We start from the raw sequence: 15371 nt of genomic DNA, 5'->3' as shown, positions 1-15371 counted from the left end.
CATGGGGCATGCCCTTATCTGGAGAAACTTGACATGTGCAGAACTAAATAAACTAGAGGGCTTTGAGCTATGGGAGAGGAGAGGGCTTAAACTAATGTCACAGCTTTATTCGGAAGGGGAGCTTCGATCTTTTGAGGATCTCCAACAGACGTTTTTCATTTCTAATATTTTTTCAATATCTGCAGCTGCGACATGAAACACAACAGCGACTCACCCCACTAGGTAGACCAGTTAGAACTCTGCTGTTAGATAGAGTAGTAATGGGAGGAGGATCAAGAGGTATTATATCCATGATATACAGTATGCAGCCATGTTAGAAAAGAGAGTGGCAAGTCTGGAGACTCTGAAGAATAAGTGGCAAGTTGATGTAGGTGATTTAACAGATGATGAATGGGAAGATGCATTGCAAGGAGTCACAAAAGTCTCAGTTAGTGAGGCATAGAGAGTGTCGCATCTTTTTTTGCTTCACAGAGTATATCGAACTCCTGTACGGTTGTTGAAAATGGGCAATGCTAGAGAGGCTAATTGTTGGAAATGTGGAATGCTCAATGCAGATCTGATACACATGTCCTGGAATTGTCCCCGGTTACGTAGGTTTTGGGGGGATATGACTGATCTACTTAATATTGTCTATCAATGTCAAATGGTACTAGAGCCTAAAATGGCCCTTCTGGGTCGGGTGGAGACTTTGCCGCTTTCAGAGGGACATCAGCTGGCAGTCTCACGAATACTATATCAAGCTCGTAAGAGAGTGGCGGCTCACTGGAGGGGATCTTCTGTACCTACAATCACGGAAGTTACTGATGCAGTTAATAATAATATAGATAGGGAGAAATATGTGTATCAAAAGAGACTAACAATTAAGAAGTGGAAGGATATGTGGGCACCCTGGTTGGATACTCCCGGGACTCCCGGGTTGGCGCCTTCTAAATTAATGTGGAGCGCTGAGGAGGTTATAGCTGGAAAACTGTAGCTGTGAGGGACCAAATGCATCAGGAGAAAAGAGAGTTTTTTGTTGGATGAGGGTGGGGAGTGAGATGAGAGGGAATTTTATGGGGCTCTAATGTGTTTATGTAATACATTGTTTGGGAATTATCCTGTATGTGATTATGTGTTTTTTTCAATTTTTGAAAATGTTCAATAAAAAATTACCTGATAAAATCTTGTTTGTTTTTGCAGCTGCTGCTTGATATTGAGTATTGCTGCTCAGCTTAGGCCTGTTTCACACATCCGTTTGTCACCATCAGTCAAAATCCGCCGTTTTGCCTAAAAAATGGATCCGCCATTTTTCTTGGCGGGTCCGTTTTTTTCCCCATTGACTTGCATTAACGGCGGATTTTGACTGACGGTTGTCCGTTGCATCAGTATTTCTGCGGATCCGCCAAAATTTTGGCGTCCGCTGACATCACTGGACAGACAATGCAACGTTTTTTGTGTGGCCGGATCCGCATTTTTCTCACTTGCTGGAGATTTACCCCTTAATCCTGTTCTGACTGCTGTAGCAAATCTCTCTCTCTCCTTACTGCGACCTCCCGGATCCCGCGAGATGCCCGCTCTCTGCTCCCGAATCCCACAAGATGCCCGCTCTCGGCTCCCGGATCCCGCTACATCGGCGGTATTTTTTTTCAGCGCGGATCCTGTAACATTCCCATATCGGCGGATCCCGGCGCACCAACGGTCCGGTAGCTCCCGTTGGTGTTTCATCGGCCACGGATCCGTTCTCCGCCTTTTTGGCGGCTGCAAACTGACACGATAAACGTAAGTGTGAAACAAGCCTTACTTGTAATGAGAATACCCAAGTCCTTCTCTTGTTCTGTAGTCCCGAGTATACTCCCATTTAATGTATATGCAGCAATAGGATTACTCCAACCTAGGTGCATTACTTTACATGTATCTACATTAAATCTCATTTGCCAAGTGTTTGTCCACTCAGTCTTCTTAATCAGATAACTTTGCAATAGAGTTGAGCGAAACAGGTCGGTCAGATTCAAAAGTCGCCGACTTTCGCCAAAGTTGGGTTTCATGAAACGAAACCCGACCACAGTGTGAAGTTGGCCATGCGGTCGGCGACCCAAGCGCCAAAGTCGGGTTTCGCCGAATGCATGCACGTGACTTTTTTCAGCCAATGAGAGAAGCGGAGCGTAGTGCAGCTGGAGAGAGAGAGGGAGAGGGAGAGAGAGGAGAGAGAGAAGAGAGAGAGAGATTTCGCTGCCTCTAGGGTTAAAATTCATGCCAGGTGTGTTTACAGTCCTCCACTCACTGCCGACTTTTCTCCCCATTGACTTGCAGTTGGTTTCGTGTTTCACGACTTTTCCATATAGTCGGCCGATTTCGTTCGACTCGACTTTTGAGAAAGTCGGGTTTCATGAAACCTGACTCGACCCTAAAAAAGGCAAAGTCGCTCATCTCTACTTTGCAATATTGTAATGTCAAGGTCGGATTTTAATATCCTACATAGCTTGGTGTCATTAACAAAGACTGACACTTTACTCTCAATCCCGTCCACAAAGTCATTAATAAAGAGGCTAAAAAGAATCAGTCCTAGTACAGATCCCTTCGGTACCCCACTGCTGACTATATAACCTTTAGAGAACGTACCATTTATGACAACGCTTTCTTACAGCACCTGTCATTAAGCCCAGTGGTCCCAAAGATTTTTTTGCACCAGGGACTCGCTTCAAGCAAAACCATTCTTCCATGGCCCGCCAGGGCGGGGATGGAGGTGTGGCAGGGCTTTGGTCATAAGGGGGTGGGGCTATGGACGGGGTTATAGTTTAGTAGTGCATACTTATCATTTAATTATAACATTTATAATGTGAATTTTACTCAACTCACCATAGGTTTTGAATGAGTGGGAGCACCGAGCTTGTTTCCCTGTATCAGTGGGAGCACTGGGCTTGCTTTCCTGCAACAAGACGGTCCCATCTAGGGGTGATGTGAGACAGCAACACCCTTGTATACATGGCTTCGCTCCCACCCTTGTATGCATGACTCCGCTCCCACCCTTGTATACATGGCTCCGCTCCCACGTTGTAAACATGGCTCCGCTCCCACCGTTGTATACATGGCTCTGCTCCCACCCTTGTATCCATGGCTGGGCTCCCCTGTCCTCCCCCATCATACTTACCCTCACACTGTCGCTGAACTTCCCTGCATCTCTATCCTGGAGCGTCAGCTTCTTCCTGTGCGGAGCGGTCACGTAGTACTGCTCATTAAGGTCATGAATATGGACGCCACGCCTATGGGAGTGGAGTCACGTCCATATTCATGACCTTAATGAGTGGTACTATGTGACGGCTCAGCACTGGATGAAGCTGCCACGCCCAACAGGGATGCAGGAACTGAGGGTGAACATCGATGTCCTCTGGAAACCGGTGGTTGCAGCTGTCACTACAGTGCTACAGCCGCCAGCTCCCCTTGTGTCCAGCATTCTGAGCCGTGGCTCCGTGGACCGGCAACAGAACTGCAACGGCCCGATCCTGGACCGCGTACCGGTAGTTGGGGACCCCTGATTTAGCCAATTCCTTACCCATCTGCATATAGTTTACCCCAATCCTTGCTTCTGTAGCTTCACTATAAGGCTGTTATGTGGAACAGAATCAAACGCCTTTGCAAAATCCAGATAAATCACATCAGCCGCATTACCAACAACCAGATTTGAACTTACCTCCTCATAGAAACCCAACATGTTAGTTAGACACAACCTATTCTTCATCAATCCATGTTGGTTGTCAGTTATTATATTATCTACAATATATTTCTGTGGGTCATCTCTTATAATGCCCTCAAAAATTTTGCACACTACTGATGTCTGGCTTACCGGACGGTAGTTGCCTGGATCCACCTTCTTTCCTTTCTTAAATATTGGTACCATGTGAGCCATCCTCCAATCCTGTGGCACCACCCCTGTTAACAGAGAGTCTAAGAATATGAGATACAGTGGTCTGTCAATTATTGTTCATCTGGAGCAACTCCAGGCACTGCTGTATTTGGGCCTTCGACAGTGTCTCCGCTATGGAGACACCTCCAACCTCGCCTTTTGGCTTGCCCAGCAACCATGGAGTTTCAACCGGCTCTCTGTCTTGCCATGACTTGATGAGGCTGACATGGAAGATCTGATGTAGTTTCCGTCTCCCGGGTTGATGAATTTTATAGTTTACATCATCAAGCTTCTCCACCACCTCATACGGCCCTTGCCATTTAGGCAAGAACTTGCTCTCCACAGTAAGAATTAGCACAAGGACTCAGTCTCCTGGATTGAACTGCTTCACTCTGGTTGACCGGTTTGTTGACCCTGGCCTGAGCTTCTTGTGCCTGGAGGAGATTTCTTTTTACGATGGGCATCACCTTCGCAATCCTCTGCTGCATCAGTGCCACATGCTTGATGATGCTTCTGTGGGGCGTCACTTTGGCTTCCCAGGTTTCCTTGGCTAAATCCAGGAGACCTCATGAATGTCGGCCATACAGCAGTTCAAATGGCGAGAACCCCATAGAGGTCTGTGCAACTTCATGAATGGAGAACAACAGATACGATAGGAGACAGTCCCATTCTCTACAGTCCTTTTCTATGGCTTTCCTCAGCATACTCTTAATAATAATAATCTTTATTTTTATATAGCGCTAACATATTCGGCAGCGCTTTACAGTTTTTGCACACATTACTCTTCAGCGTTTTATTAAACCTTTCGACAATTTACACAGTCCTTTTCTATGGCTTTCCTCAGCATACTCTTCAGCGTTTTATTAAACCTTTTGACAACACCATCTGTCTGAGTTTGGTGCACTGAAGTCCTCAACTGGAAGGTTTGCAGGACCTTGCATAACTCCCTCATCACCTTACTCATAAAAGGTGTCCCTTGGTCGGTCAGGATCGCCTTTGATAAACCTGTCTGGGAAAACACATGGATCAAATCGCAGGCTCAACTCTTTGTGGAGGAGATTTTCAGGTGAATTGCTTCAGGATAACATGTGGCCAGGATGACCAATATGTATTGCCCTCGAGCGGATTTAATCAGGGACTGACCAAGTCAATAGTAATTCTCTCAAACGGCACTTCAATAATGGGCAATGGCACAAGAGGACTTCGAAAGAGAGAGGTGGGGCAGTTAACTGACATGTAGGGCAGGAACAAAATTGTTTAATATTTACTGGTGACACTCGGGCCAATAGAACCTCTGCATGATCCGTTTCTTCGTTTTTTTCCACTCACAGATGCCCCCCCAAGATGTGTGAATGGGCTATGTCCAACACCTTCCATCTATAAGGGCCCGGCACTATTAACTATTGCACCAGCTCCTCCCTCACTTTCATGACCTGGTACAATAACTTTTCATTCTAAACCTTGTGTCAGCCCTCGCCTCCTGTGCAACCTCATTTATGACGGTGACATTATTAAAGGCTTCTTTCAGAGTCAAGTGCCTATACTGGTCAGACCCAAAATTCTCACTGGTCACCCCTAATTCAGGAATGTCAGACTCAGGGGACACTACCTCCTCATCCCCCACAAGGACACAAAAGGGAAAACCGCCAGAACCCTTCCCCCACAGATTCCAAATTAAACAAAAGTCTTGGCCTATAATAATAGGGTGCAACAAGTCCCGAATGACACTGATCTCGTGGGACTCAGTCCCATGCGCTGTTTCAATGTCCACTCTGGCTACAGTGTAGTCCTTAGCATCATGAATGCTCCGAATGCCGACTTTTTTCCCTGTGATCAGTTGGAGAGGAAGGGTGGCCCTCACAAGGGTCATCAGACTTCCGGAGTCTAGCAGTGTTGTTACCTCCCACCCATTCACCTTCACGGGACACGCTTGAGGCCCCTCGCTGGGTGGACAGTTCACACTGCAGGCCGGATACGCATAATATGAACATGTCCCATGCTGCAGTCCATCTGTTCAGGGTTCAGGGAACAAGCAGCGGCTATATGGCCTGGGCCACGGTACTTCCAGAAAGGGACCTTGTGCATCACCACCCCCGCCCCTTAGTATCTTGGCCGCCCCACACCCTTTTGGGCCTCAGCCACCTATTGAGACCCCAAGGATGGAGTGGGCTGCCTTCCCATGGAACTTTCAACCCTCTGGAACCTCTCGTCCAGTCCGACCAGTTCATCGGCATTCCGGGGATCACCCTGGGCAACCCAAGTCTGTATGGGTCTCTGTAGGGAGTGTACAAACTGGTCCAACACCACCCGCTCTACCATCTTTGCAGGTGTAGAGGACTCTGGCTGCAGCCACTTCTGGACCAGGTGCAACAGGTCAAACATTTGGGAGCAAAGTGGTTTATCCCAGAGATGCGCTCAGCAGTGAACCGCTGCGCCCTGATAGTCATTGTGACCCCCAATCATGCGAGAATCTCAGTTTTTAGCTTGCCATACACTCTGGCGTCTTGCAAAGATAAATCATAATACACCTTCTGGGGCTCTCCTGTCACATATGGTGCGAGTATCTCTGCCAACTGCTCTGGCGGAAACTTCTCCCTTTGGAGACCCTTTCAAACACCGTCAGGAAGGCCTGAACGTCATCCCCGGGAGTCATTTTCTGCAAGGCCCATCTTACCGTCTTCCGGACGTGGGCATCATCAGCCACACTTGGGGTTGGAGCACTCGTCCTGCCGTGGATAGCGGTTGCCAGAAGCAGCATCTGCTGCTATTGTTCCTGCTGGTGTTGCTGGATCTGCTATACCAACAGCCTGTTGGTCTCTTGCTGGTGCTGTTGCGACTGGACCAGGTGTTTCAGCAGGTTCTCCATTTTGTCTGACAATGTTTGCTGGCTTGTGACAGACTTAGGCCTTCCTGTAGCAGTCGCACGTCTCTGCTGGGAACGCTGCCTGCACGTCTAACACCAATTGTAGGGGATTTACTCACATGAGTGCGACGGGAGGAAGCCAGGAGGCTTGTTACTTTAACCCCTTCCTGACCCTCGCCGTACTAGTACTGCTCTGCCGAAACTGCATTTCCGTCCAGAGCAGTACTAGTTTGGCAGTGTCATCACCGCGGCCTCATGCTGAGCACCGCGGTGATCGAGTGCGGGTGTCAGGTGTATGTGACAGCTGACACCCTGCAGCAACGCCCACGATCAGTGCTATCACCGATCATGGGCATTTAACCCCTCTGATGCCAGTTAGTAGTGACAGCGGCATACAGAACAATCGCGATGCGATTGCGTTGTTCCTGTGGTCTCCATGGCGACCCCCCGGCTCCAAGATGGCCGCGGGGTCCTTCCGGGTCCTGCACTCAGGTGGCTTGTCGGTGCCTGCTGAGAGCAGGCACTGGCAAGCCACCTACACTGCCTGTCAGATCGCTTATCTGACACAGTGCTATGCAAAGTGTCAGATCAGCGATTTGACTTTATATAGTAATGTCCCAACCTGGGACAAGGTAATAAAGTAAAAAAAAAAAAAAATATAGTGTATAAAAATATTTTTTTTAAAAATTCCCAAATAAAGAAAAAAAATTAAATAAATATTTTACCAATAAATACATATATTTATATAAATTTAAAAAAAAACAATAAAAGTACACATATTTGGTATCGCCGCATCCGTTACGACCTGACCTATAAAACTCTCTCACTAGTTAACCCCTTTAATGAACACCGTAAAAATAAATAAATAAAAAATGAGGCAAAAAGCAATGTTTTATCATCATACTGCCGAACAAAAAGTGGAATAACACGTGATTAAAAAGACGGATATAAATAAACATGGTACCGCTGAAAATATCATCTTGTCCCGCAAAAAAACAAGCCACAATACAGCGCCATCAGCGAAAAAATAAAAAAGTTAAAGCTCTCAGAACAAGGCGATGCAAAAATAATTATTTTTTCTATAAAACAGTTTTTATTGTATAAAAGCGCCAAAACATAAAAAAGTTATATAAATGAGGTATCGCTATAATCGTACCGACCCGAAGAATAAAACTGCTTTATCAATTTTACCGCCCGCGGAACGGTATAAACGCCCCCCCCAAAGAAATTCATGAATTGCTGCCTCACAAAAATCGGAATAAACAGCGATCAAAAAATGTCATGTGCCCAAAAATGGTACCAATAAAAGCGTCAACTCGTTCCACAAAAAAACAAGACCTCACATGACTCTGTGGGCCAAAATATGTAAAAATTATATCTCTCAAAATGTGGTTATGCAAAAATTACTTTTTGCAATAAAAAACATCTTTTAGTGTGTGATAGTTGCCAAACATAAAAACTCGCTATAAAAACATGCTATAAATAGTAAATCAAACCCGCCTTTATCACCCCCTTAGTTAGGGAAAAATAATAAAATAAAAAAAAAATTATTTTTTTCCATTTTCCTATTAGGGTTAGGGTTGGGGATAGGGTTGGGATTGGGGTTAGGGTTGGAGTTAGAATTGGGGGGGTTTCCACTGTTTAGGCACATCAGGGGCTCTCCAAATGCGACATGGCGTCTGATCTCAATTCCAGCCAATTTTGCATTGAAAAGTCAAACGTCGCACCTTCCCTTCCGAGCTCTGCCGTACGCCCAAACAGTTTACCAACACAATATAGGGTATGAGCGTACTCAGGACAAATTGGACAACAACTTTTGGGGTCCAATTTCTCCTATTACCCTTGGTAAAATAAAACAAATTGAAACTGAAGTAATTTTTTTGTGAAAAAAAGTTAAATGTTCATTTTTTAAAAAAATTCAAAAAATTCCTGTAAAGCACCTGAAGGGTTAAAAAAACTTCTTGAATCTGGTTTTGAGTACATTGAGGGGTGCAAGTTTTTAGAATGGTGTCACTTTTGGGTATTTTCTGTCATATTGACCCTTCAAAGTGACTTCAAATGTGATGTGGTCTCTAAATAAAATGGCTTTGTAAAATTTGTTGAAAAAATGAGAAAACACTGGTCACCTTTTAACCCTTATAACATCCTAGCAAAAAAATTTGGTTCCAAAATTATGCTGATGTAAAGTAGACACGTGGTAAATGTTATTTATTAACTATTTTGTGCAATATGACTCTCTGATTTAGGCTATGTGCACACGCTGTGGATTCTGCTGCGGTTCCGCAGCATTTTTGGCCCTGCGGAACTGCAGCAGTTCCGCAGACATGGTACAGTACCATGTTACCCTATGGGTTTTAAAAACCGCTGTGCTCACGCTGCGTTTTCTTCCGTGCGGTTTTGCTGCGGTTTATAAACCGCAGCATGTCAATTGTTTCTGCGGATTCCGCTGCGGTTTCACACCTTTAACATAGTAGAGGTGTGAAACCGCAGGCTAAACCGCAGGAAAACCGCAGGTCACTTTACAGGTAAATACACAGCGTGTGCACATAGCCTAAAGGGCATAAAAATTAAAAGTTGGAAAATTTCAACATTTTCGCCAAATTTCCATTTTTTTCACAAAAAACGCAAGTCATATCAAAGAAATTTTACTGCTGTCATAAAGTATAATATGTCACGAGAAAACAGTCTCAGAATCAGTGGGATCCGTTGAAGAGTTCCAGAGTTATGACCTCATAAAGGGACAGTGGTCAGAATTGTAAAAATTGGCCGGGTCAGAAAGATGAAAACAGGCTGGGTCGCGAAGGGGTTAAAAGTTCCTGTGGGTTTATTGTTTCATAAACCCAGAAGCCAAACAGAAGAAACAAACAGCCTTTAGATCAGGAAACAAAGTAAAATGTCCATAGCAGGTCTCTTCTCTGCCATATCAGTGGGCCACACAGACTGGGGTAGCGTCCAGTATTCAGGCTCGGTCTGAAGACAAACACATACAGGAGGCCTTTTTCCTCCCAACATACAGACCATGTGCCAAACATCAGCCTCCATTATATAGACTGCCAACCACACCCAGAGGTGAGGTATGTGGGTAGCTAAACCCACCCATCTCTCACAGCTACCTCTAACCCGGTCCCAGGTGCAACAAGTGAACCGCTTATGTGCACTAGAGAAAATACTCCAGGTTACATCACAGAGAGCAGTCAACTCTGAGACACATACCTCCCATCGACTACGCGACTATTAGCAACCTTACAATATACACATGGAAAGCAAGTTTGCCACAGTATATATCTATATTACAGTAATCACTGAAATTTACTATACTGTATTATGTATTTTTGTTCTTCTTTTGTCCAGTCTCATCTCCATCTTTTATGATACAGAAAATATTTGAGTCAAATGGACACAATTGCTCATAAATCAGCAATCTGATTAATATGTTTTGTTTTCCACAGACTAAGCTTTAGAAGAAGGTTCTTGGACTGGGTGCAGTCCATGAGCACACACAGAAAGAACATGGAAGAACTGTAATGAAAGTCCTAGTGCACATGGGCGTTTAGCCACCAATTGTCCATGAGGAAAACAAATCACATTATTCACTGTTCTTGTAAGTTTTGCAAACTGAATAGTGCAGTTACTGTACTTGTCTGCAAAATGGAGCTATACAGAGAGCCAATCACATCTGCATTTTGTAGATGTGTCTGGACTGTCTGAACCCTGTCTTACTGCAACTTATGCAAGGAAAAAGTTTTAAAACTACTGATTAATGATGGACATTTCCATCAATAAAAATTATAGTACAAGTGTTGCCAGGGTTTATATCAAGGGTCTCAAACATGTGGTCTTCATGCGCATGCGGCTCCTGGGACTCCATTGTGTGGCCCCTGAGACAATCACATCTAAACAGCCAGGCACTAGACAACGTCAAAATTTATTTTCAATTGAAAGTGCATTCTCAGACGCACATTCAATTGAAATGTATTGTAGCGCAGAGACCACGTCTTTAACCCCTTCATGACCAAGCCTATTTTGACCTTAATGACCAGGAACATTTTTTTGCAATTCTGACCAGTGTCCCTTTATGAGGTAATAACTCTAGAATGCTTCAACGCATCCTAGCGATTCTGAGATTGTTTTTCGTGACATATTGGGCTTCATGTTAGTGGTAAATTTAGGTCGATAATTTTTGCGCTTATTTGTGAAAAAATCAGAAATTTGGCGAAAATTTTGCAATTTTCAAATTTTGAATTTTTATTCAGTTAAACCAGAGAGTTATGTGACACAAAATAGTTACTAAATAACATTTCCCACATGTCTACTTTACATCAGCACAGTTTTGGAAACAATTTTTTTTGTTAGGAAGTTATAAGGGTTAAAAGTTGACCAGTGATTTCTCATTTTTACAACAAAATTTACAAAACCATTTTTTTTTCAGGACCACCTCACATTTGAAGCCACTTTGAGGGGTCTATATGGCAGAAAATACCCAAAAGTGACACCATTCTGAAAACTGCACCCCTCAAGCTACTCAAAACTATATTCAAGAAGATTATTAACCCTTCAGGTGTTTCACAGTAACTAAAGCAACGTGGAAAGAAAAAATGGACATTTTAATTTTTCCAACAAAATTTTTTTTTTAGCATCAATTTTTTCATTTTCACATGGGCAACAGGATAAAATGGATCCTAAAATTTGTTGGGCAATTTCTCCTGAGTACACCGATACCTCATATGTGGTCATAAACCACTGTTTAGGTGCACAGCAGGGCTCAGAAGGGAAGGAGCGCCATTTGACTTTTTGAATGGAAAATATGCTGGAATATTTAGCGGTTACCATGTCGCGTTTGGAGAGCCCCTGTGTGCCTAAACATTGAAGCTCCCCCACAAGTGACCCCATTTTGGAAACTAGACCCCCCAAGGAATTTATCTAGATGCATAGTGATCACTTTGAACCCCCTGGTGCTTCACAAATTGATCCGTAAAAAAAAGTACTTTTTTTCACAAAAATGTTCTTTTAGGCTATGTGCACTAGGGTGACCGGATCTCATATGGGGGGGGAAAAATGTCAGAATCTTGTTCGTCTGGACCCCACAAAACGATTCCCCTTTCCAGATATTGAGATAGCCAAAATTTGAGCTCGATCAAACGACGTTAACCCGTGCCGCTCGTCGCTCAAAGTTTGAAAAAATCCAAATTGAGGTATTTTAAGATTTAGGTATTTTGCATAGTCTGTTAGACTATAAAGAATGTGACAACAACATTGCAGAAATAGTCCTGACCAAATTTTCGAACCATTTGTGGTATTTGAATGCAGAGTTGGTGGGATTATCGTTTTCTGATCCCACCATTACAGACAATGAAAAGTTGTTAATGGCTAATAAATTGCTCAGTAGCACAGATGAACCATCAGAGCACGCTAACCTACATGAGCTGATAATTTTACATAGTTATCTAATCTATTCTAGAGCTTTTGTTAAAGTAGTTTTTGAAACGTCAGAATATAATGCTCGGCATTTGCTTACAACTTGCAGGACATATTGCTTTTGTTCTTCATCTTTTGTCAGAAGGTCGTTAAAGTTGGTTACTTCCTACCTCTTTTAATTTTTCTTTCCTAACTTTTGGATTTACAACCCTAGCGTGCTCTGATGGTTCATCTGTGCTACTGAGCAATTTATTAGCCATTAACAACTTTTCATTGTCCGTAATGGTGGGATCAAAAAACGATAATCCCACCAACTCTGCATTCAAATACCACAAATGGTTCGAAAATTTGGTCAGGGCTATTTCTGCAATGTTGTTGTCACATTCTTTATAGTCTAACAGACTATGCAAAATACCTAAATCTTAAAATACCTCAATTTGGATTTTTTCAAACTGTGAGCGACGAGCGGCACGGGTTAACGTCGTTTGATCGAGCTCAAATTTTGGCAATCTCAATATCTGGAAAGGGGAATCGTTTTGTGGGGTCCAGACGGACAAAATTCCGACATCGATTTTTTGCGGTCACCCTAATGTGCACACACTGCAGATTCACCTGCGGGTTTTTTCCCGCGGAACCGCAGGTAAAGTGACCTGCGGTTTTGCTGCGGTTTGGCCTGCGGTTTTGCCCTGCGGTTTCACACCTCTACTATGTTAAAGGTGTGAAACCGCAGCAGAATCCGCAGAAACAATTGACATGCTGCGGAAAAAAAAACGCAGCTTTTCTGCAGGTAAAAAACCGCAGCGTGAGCACTGCGGTTTTGAAAACCCATAGGCTAACATGGTAAAGCACCATGTCTGCGGAACTGCTGCAGTTCTGCAGGGCCAAAACCGCAGCAGAACCGCAGCAAAAACCGCAGCGTGTGCACATGGCCTTAGTCTCAGTTTTTTCATTTTCACATGGGCAACAGGATAAAATGGATCCTAAAATTTGTTGGGCAATTTCTCCTGAGTACACCGATACCTCATATGTGGTATAAACCTCTGTTTGGGTGCATGGCAGGGTCCGGAAGGGAAGGAGCGCTATTTGACTTTTTGAATGGAAAATTAGCTCCAATCGTTATCAGACACCATGTCGCGTTTGGAGAGCCCCTGTGTGCCTAAACAGTGAAAACCCCCCACAAGTGACACGATTTTGGAAACTAGACCCCTTATGGAACTTATCTAGATGTGTTGCGAGCACTTTGAACCCCCAAGTGCTTCACAAAAGTATATAATGCAGAGCAGTGAAAATAAAAAATCATTTCCTCAAAAATGATTTTTTAGCACGCTATTTTTTATTTTCACATGGCTAACAGGAGAAATTGGACCCCAAAAAGTTGTTGTCCAGTTTGTCCTGAGTATGCTGATACCCCATAAGTGGGGGGAACCACTGGTTGGGCGCACGGCAGGGCTCAGAAGGGAAGGAGTGCCATTTGACTTTTTGAAATGAAAATTAGCTCTAATCGTTAGCGGACACCATGGCGTGTTTGGAGAGCCCCTGTGTGCCTAAACTTTGGAGCTCCCCCACAAATGACCCCATTTTGGAAACTAGGCCCCCTAAGGAACTTATCTAGATGCATAGTGAGCACTTTGAACCCCCAGGTGCTTCACAGAAGTTTATAACGCAGAGTCGTGAAAATTAAAAATATTTTTTTTTCCTCAAAAAAATATTTTTTAGTGCGCAATTTTTTATTTTCACAAGGGTAACAGGAGAAATTGGACCCCAAAAGTTGTTGTCCAGTTTGTCCTGAGTACTCTGGTACCCCATATGTGGGAGGGGACCACTGTTTCGGCACACGTCGGGGCTCGGAAGGGAAGTAGTGACATTTTGAAATGCTGACTTTGATGGAATGGTCTGCGGGCGTCATGTTGCATTTGCAGAGCCCCTGATGTACCTAAACTGTGGAAACTCCCCACAAGTGACCCCATTTTGTAAACTAGACCCCCCGAGGAACTTACCTAGATGTGTGGTGAGCACCTTGAACCCACAAGTGCTTCACAGAAGTTTATAACGCAGAGCCATGAAAATAAAAAAATCATTTTTTTCCTCAAAAAATGATTTTTAGACCGCAATTTTTTTTCACAAGGGTAACAGGATGAATTGGACCCCAAAAGTTGTTGTCCAGTTTGTCCTGAGTACGCTGGTACCCCATATGTGGGAGGGGACCACTGTTTCGGCACATGTCGAGGCTCGGAAGGGAAGTAGTGACGTTTTGAAATGCAGACTTTGATGGAATGGTCTGCGGTCGTCGTTACGTTTGCAGAGCCCCTAATGTGTCTAAACAGTACAAACCCCCCACAAGTGACCCCATTTAGGAAACTAGACCTTCCAAGGAACTTATCTAGATGTGTGGTGAGCACTTTGAACCCCCAAATGCTTCACAAAGTTTATAACGCAGAGATGTGAAAATAAAAAAATCTTTTTTTTTTCCACAAAAATAATTTTTTAACCCCCAATTTTTTATTTTCCCAAGGGTAACAGGTGAAAATAGACACCCAAAGTTGTTGTGCAATTTTTCCTGAATACGCTGATACCCCATATGTTGGGGTAGACCACTGTTTGGGCACACGTTGGGGCTTGGAAGGGAGGGAGCACCGTTTGACTTTTTGAATGCAAAATTGGCTGGAATCAATGGTGGCACCATGTCACGTTTGGAGACCCCCTGATGTGCCTAAACAGTGGAAACCCCTCAATTCTAACTCCAACCCTAACCCCAACACACCCCTAACCACAACCCTAACCCCAACACATCCCTAACCCTAATCCCACCCCTAACCATAACCCTAACCACAAGCATAACCCTAATGCCAACCCTAACCCTAAAACATCCCTAATCTTAACCCTAATTCCAACCCTAACCCTAATATCAACGCTAACCCTAATTCCAACCCTAACCCTTATTCTACTCTAACCCTAATTCCAACCCTAACCCTAATTCCACCCTAACCCTAATTCCAACCCTAACCCTAACCCTAATTCGAACCCTAGCTCTAACACTAATGGAAAAATAAAAATAAAAATATTTTCTTTATTTTATTAGTTGTGCCTACCTATTGGGGTGATAAACTGGGGGCTTATTTACTTTTTATTTTATTTTGATCACTGTGAGAGTGATCAAAATGAATGAATGAATTTGCAGCCGGCGGGTGCACTGCGCATGCGCCCGCCATTTTC

General features: G+C 43.9%; 1 protein-coding gene and 1 long non-coding RNA gene across 3 annotated transcripts in view; one reads left to right on the top strand and one right to left on the bottom strand.

Annotated features, from left to right (window-relative positions):
* Window positions 1-15371, bottom strand: part of LOC141099767 (NFX1-type zinc finger-containing protein 1-like) — a 486056-nt gene that overhangs the window by 258154 nt on the left and 212531 nt on the right. The window lies entirely within an intron of this gene.
* LOC141099768 (uncharacterized) overlaps window positions 9504-15371 on the top strand; it is a 63989-nt gene continuing 58121 nt past the window's right edge. Inside the window, exons 1-2 of the long non-coding RNA XR_012234521.1 lie at window positions 9504-10020; window positions 10193-10344. This is a non-coding gene — a long non-coding RNA (uncharacterized lncRNA). The remainder of the gene's footprint in view (window positions 10021-10192; window positions 10345-15371) is intronic.

This window comes from Dendrobates tinctorius, unplaced genomic scaffold (genome assembly GCF_039654945.1).
Source record: "Dendrobates tinctorius isolate UK_male_01 unplaced genomic scaffold, ASM3965494v1 ptg000102l, whole genome shotgun sequence".
In the NCBI taxonomy this organism is placed as follows: Eukaryota; Metazoa; Chordata; class Amphibia; order Anura; family Dendrobatidae; genus Dendrobates; species Dendrobates tinctorius.
The sequence above is the reverse complement of the archived record's forward strand: the minus strand, read 5'-3'. Positions and strand labels throughout refer to the sequence as shown.